We start from the raw sequence: 6,069 nt of genomic DNA, 5'->3' as shown, positions 1-6,069 counted from the left end.
TGACAAGAACCATAAGAGCTTTCCATACATTGTTTCATTCAATCCTTACACAATTCTAATGTTATCTCCATTTTTCAGATAAGAAAATGAAGTTAATCAGATGTTGAGCTTAGATCTGAATCGAGGACTATTTAATGCCAAATTCTTTAAAGTCACACACACACACGCACACACGTTTAAATTTTGAGTTTCCAAGGAGAAAGAAAACATGAACTGTAGGAGAGAAACATGAAATAAAACAAATATGGAAGAAAATGAAGACACTGAGTAGAATTGGCCTAGAAATCTAGAAAGAGAAAGTAAAGGCAGGGAGGTTTTGTAGGGAAAGTTGTAAGTGTCTTGATCTGTTACTAATTATGTGTTCTTAGAGACATACAATCTGAGTCTCAGTTTTCACAGATCTATTAATGAGGTCATTTACTAGATGGTCTCTATATTTCATTTCAGCTCTTAAGATTATACGTTTTCTTCTTAGAGATTTTTATCATTTTGTATAAAATCAACTTAACAACTTTAACAGTTTTCACTAAATCCCACAAGAAACAAAATGTTCTGTTAGGCACCCAATGTGAACAGTGGATTTCATAATTCACCAAGAGAAGCAATCTGCCAGCATACCAAAAGGATGTGACAATCACCATGGGTTTTGCATGCACAGGTCCTACAAAAAGTCATTCACTGTCAAAAAAAGTTTGTCCAGTTTGTTTGAGGTTCTTGCTTGGCATGAAGTCCTCATGGATAATCACTATGCTTTTTTTGTGGTTAAAAACTGGGATAAAAGCAAACTTTTACCTTTTAACTTTTAAACAATAAACAATACCATTACCTAATTATGACACACTTTTTTTGTGAGAAAGGGTATGGGAAATGTGAAAAGTGCTTTGAAGAATAACTTAAAAAGCCTCATTTGAGTCTTTTTCCATCTTCTTCATTTTTCTCTAGATCTACAAATGAGTAGATTTTCTATAACTAGTAATTGCTGTTTGGTCAATCTTGAGGAAAAGGGTAAAAGGCCACTATCAGTAGTGAGGGCAAGAGGAGAAAAGCACAAGCTGGAGAAGCTCTAGACCAGATTGCCAACTTAGCTACACAACCCTGATTCTGTCCTGAAGGGTTTCCCAGATAATGCAGATAATGCAGTTAGGAAAAGCAGTGTGAGTGTTTCTGGGATGAATGAGATGGAGAAAAGAAAACAAAATACATTATTATTTGAGAAAGAGTAATGTAAAAAACTCACTAGTTTACTGTGTTAAAAAAAAGATGGCACATTTATTGCTACATAAATGTTATATACATATTGTGTTTTCTGTTACAGTGACAGAAAAAAATTTGAACTTCTTGCTGCTGGTTGAAAAGGTTTATCAATAATACCTTGAATTTGACACAGGATACAAATCTGCAATAAACCAACAATGGAAACTGGAGAACAAGATGAGAAGCAATTCATCTCCAACAATTAGCTCTTACAATACTCCATAGGTACTACACGGTATGCTAGAATCCTACTATGGTCTTAAAATGCTATTGTAAATTTCTGATATTAATGAACAGGTTATGGTAAATAACCCTACATTTTTACTACCTAATATAATAAAATAAAGTAAGAAACTTTTTACTGAAAACTTTTTGATTTCAAAAATCTAGAAAGAGTAATATTTAGAATTCAAGAAATTTTCTTACAAGATTATTGTATAAAAGACTAGCTACAGTGAAAAATAAGCCAAATGTTTTTTTCTTTCTATTTTATGAAGGAAAGCTTCTGGGCATACTGCAAAGTCTAATATAGCGAAAAAGACAACAAGCTCTGAAGAAAAAAAGGCCAGGCAGTGGCATATGTTCACTCACACATCATAAGCAACAACTTCTGTTTAGCTGATTAACACTGAAATGAAGAACAAGGCCACAGATAGAGTCTGATGTAACTGGAGAATATATGCAAATTAAAGTAACGAAAAAGTCCACTAAGTTCACAAATGACTGACTTGTTAGGAATCATCCTGATTAGAGTACCAGAAGTTCTGTCCTGTTTTTGTTCTTTCAAATTAACAGAAATCTTTAAGCTACATAGTGATTTGGGTCCTTTCCTCTGTGTGCTGATTGCCACTGTTGATGTTGGCTATAAGGAATTATTAAGCCAAGATACCTCGTTTAGCATGTTTTTCTCTCCCAGGGTTGTTGTGGTGGAAGACAGGTTTCATGGAAGTTCAAAGTGATTATGTCTTTGAAAACAACTCCTAAGGATTAGAGACAGAGAGTGCCTTAATGAACAGTATTAAGATGGACTGACAAATACTGGTTTAATGCTAATCTGGCTCATCATTTTGGGACAGGGGCAGATGGTTTGCAGTTGATTAAATCACCCACTGAATTCTTCCCCATTGACCAGCCATCCAAATGACAGAGAAATAAAGGCTAGGATAAGGAAACACGGGTGACCATTGCTCTTGTATTCCATTAGGTAATTAGCCTCAGAGTGGTGTGTTCATTTATCACACTACCTGCCTTGGTGACTACTGGGTTTTGTTATGTTCACCATAATCACAGCCTGAAAAAATCGTCTTTGTATTTTAAATGTATTTTGTGCTTACTTACAGCTAACACTTTACAAGTACTGTATGTAGTACTTACTGCTTGGAAAACAAAGCAATTTCTAAAAAGTAGATTCTTCCCTTGTAATTTACAATTTTGCTGTTACAAGCTTTCCTATGAGATCTAGAAGCTTGAAAAGTCTTGGTTATTATTAGAAATAAAGCAATGTTTATTTGGGGGAAAACCTAGAGAACAAAATTTCCCCTTTTAAAATCCTAGCTAGGCTATGGTCACAGATGGTCTCTGCTTACCACTGTAAGGTAAATGTGCAAAGCACACAGGGCTGCATGGAGGAGGCTGGACTGTGACCATAAACTATTCAGATTTAGAAATCAAATATAACACCCACAAAGAGAAAATAAAAATAAATCAAAAAATGAGAGCAAGAGAAATGCTATTCCAAGTGATATCTTCCTATTTCATGGAAAACACTATTCATATGGCAAAAGGATAGGAGAGGGCAACAAAAGACTTTTCCCTTCCTTTTTAAGACACTAATAGGTATGCCGGGAATGCTAAGGGCCAATGGTTGTCACTGCTTTGTTCTCTGCACGTGAACCGCTTTAATGTATGCTGGCATCAGCTGAGTGTAGATCAGCTTTCCACATTAACTTTTTCCCTTTATATGTAGACCTTACAGTTTCATAACAATAAATAAAATTTGTAGTTACAATGCATTTGTCAATTCAGTTTAGGCACAAGGCAACTTCCACGGTGAGTGGAGAGATCGAGACAGTCTCTGATTGTGCAGAAGCGACACACTGCTTGCAACAAAATGATTTGTTGCAAACATCTCATAGGCTGATGTTCTATCTGATGAGCTTCCTATCTTCACTTCTGATGGAAGTGTTGACCAGTTGCTTTGATCGTAGGATTACATTTGAGTTTCTTGCTTCAAGTGTTTTGTTTTTTCTTCTCCCTCCTGTCAGGTCTGTGTCTTCAGATAATCTGAGTTGTCCAAGTCCTTATGAGGAGAGGTCACCTTCTATCTAGCCTACTGATAACTCTGGAACTGTGGCAGGGACAGCCAAGGGAGAGGACAATACCAGTTAGTACATAATTATTAAAAATAAAACACCTTCCCCCTCCCACCAACAAAACAAGCTGGTATTCCTCATCTATATCCATGTCTGCACTAAATTTGTAGTCTGCTAAGTGACTTAATGAACTTCTTTTTTTTTTTTTTTTTTTTTTTTGAGACGGAGTCTCGCTCTGTCACCCAGGCTGGAGTACAGTGGCCGGATCTCAGCTCACTGCAAGCTCCGCCTCCCGGGTTTACGCCATTCTCCTGCCTCAGCCTCCCGAGTAGCTGGGACTACAGGCGCCCGCCACCACGCCCGGCTAATTTTTTGTATTTTTAGTAGAGACGGGGTTTCACCGTGTTAGCCCGAATGGTCTTGATATCCTGACCTCGTGATCCGCCCGTCTCGGCCTCCCAAAGTGCTGGGATTACAGGCTTGAGCCACCGCGCCCGGCCGAACTTCTTCCTTTTAAGGTATAATGAAATGGTTTTACTTGATGTGTATGGTAAAGTTTTTTGTTTGTTTGTTTTCAGACAGTGTCTTGCTCTATCACCCAGGCTGGAGTACAGTGCCATGATCATGGTTCAATACAGCCTTAAACTCCTGGGCTCAAGTGATCCTCCCACCTCAGTCTCTGAGTAGCTGGGACTACAGGTGTGCACCACCACACCCGGCTATATGGTAAGATTTTTAAAGGAGATCATGTGATTACAGAATCACAAACTATAGGAGTATAAAACAGCTGCAGCAATGATGCAAACTTTCATTTTAACAACACTCAAGTTGGCAATAACTGAGCTCTGAGGTGCTACTCATTCATTCCTCAGTAGTGAGACAACAGTAAAGCCCTCAATTTGCTGCTGCCTCCACTCAACCACACTGTGTTAACACTTTACATTTATTTCATCTGAACTGAGAACACTTGAGGTCAGAGGCCATTTTGCATTCATTTTCATATTGGTCCCAGTTCCTGGCACACAGTAGGTCCTCAATAAATGTTTATACTCAATATTTGTTAACAACATTTTACTCTATTAGTACAAATTCTATACATACTTATGTTCCCAATATAATATATATAGAGGTAACTCTGTAAATATATTATATATAAAAAAATATATATATAATTATACAGATGTATATAATATACATCTGCCCTGTCTCTTGTTGCTTTTAATCTGCTATCCAATTCATGAAACCAGGTAACTATCTTTATGAAATTAGCAACCTTAACTCTTCCTTTCTTTTACCCTAAATGAAATCTTCTGTGTGGTCTGGTTTGACCCTATATATGTAGTGGTGGTAGGAACTAAATCCCTCAGGAAAAGGTGAGTTACTAATATTTGTAGTTTTTCTATCAAATTCCAGACTTTCAGTTCAAAATGAGATAGCCACAAAACTGACCAAATGAAACATATATATGTAAATATATATGTAAATATATAATATATATCTATTTAGTTAAAAATTAACTAAATTAATAAAATAGTTTTAGATATGATAGAATCATAACTTTTACTTCCTTATTAAACAATAACCACAGTATTGTTTAGGTACACAGCGATGCTCTTAGGGATGGAAAACTAAGATATTCAAAGCTACTTGGCCTACATTACATGATAGCTAATTTTTGTATGTTTATAACCAGTCATTCTGTGGTCATATCTTAGCCATTTTGATTCTAGTAGCATTTTTCCTGCTGCCCTGTCTCTTGCTGCTTTTAATCTGCTATCCAATTCATGAAACCAGATAACTATCTTTATGAAATTAGCAACCTTAGCACATATTCTAAGCTGACAAACACTAGCCTATACAACCTATGGAACAAAGTGCATTCACTACATGTCTCATATCTTGATGCCTTTTTAAACTTAAAAGAATTCTTGATCCTTTTTTGATAGGTGGGAATGCCCAAAGTTTAATTTTAACCTAAGTGAGAAAATTTCCGCATTATAAAGAGATAAGGGTAGAGCTATGAAAGCAGTATGAAATACAGAAGTAGTAAAAGCACAGGAAGTAAACAGAAGGAAATGAGACATGAGAATGAGAAGACAAAGTTGAAGGAGTAAGAGAGAGACTGGGAAGAAAACAAGAGGAAATGGGTAGAACTAACTAGAGCGAGACAAGAAAACTAAGACATAGGCTCCAAGAGAAGTGTTAGGGCAGAATGACTAGTGCTCTTTTTCACAGCTTGGTGGTTATCTGGGACCTGGGCTTAAGAAGTTACCTCTCCCATCACTCTTCTTTGAAATAATCTATCAATTTAGAAAGTCTCTTTTGCACTGATAAATAGTGGCATGGTTTTATTTTAAAACTTCAAAGTTAATTTTTTAGCTGGGCTCAGCGGCTCACACCTGTAATCCCAGCACTTTGGGAAGCCGAGGCGGGCAGATTGCTTGAGGTCAGGAGTTTGAGACCAGGCTGGGCAACCTGGTGAAACCCCGTCTCTACTAAAAAT

The 6,069-nt window shown here is 36.8% G+C and overlaps 1 protein-coding gene across 8 annotated transcripts in view; it reads right to left on the bottom strand.

Moving 5' to 3' along the window:
* Window positions 1–1,245: 1,245 nt before the first annotated feature.
* LOC116268515 (transcription factor 12) overlaps window positions 1,246–6,069 on the bottom strand; it is a 254,290-nt gene continuing 249,466 nt past the window's right edge. For all 8 annotated transcript variants that reach the window (XM_031668626.1, XM_031668625.1, XM_031668629.1 and 5 more), the window contains one exon: window positions 1,246–3,601. The gene's annotated coding sequence lies outside the window, so the exon portion shown is untranslated. The remainder of the gene's footprint in view (window positions 3,602–6,069) is intronic.

This window comes from Papio anubis, chromosome 7, assembly GCF_008728515.1.
Source record: "Papio anubis isolate 15944 chromosome 7, Panubis1.0, whole genome shotgun sequence".
Lineage (NCBI taxonomy): Eukaryota > Metazoa > Chordata > Mammalia > Primates > Cercopithecidae > Papio > Papio anubis.
The sequence above is the reverse complement of the archived record's forward strand: the minus strand, read 5'-3'. Positions and strand labels throughout refer to the sequence as shown.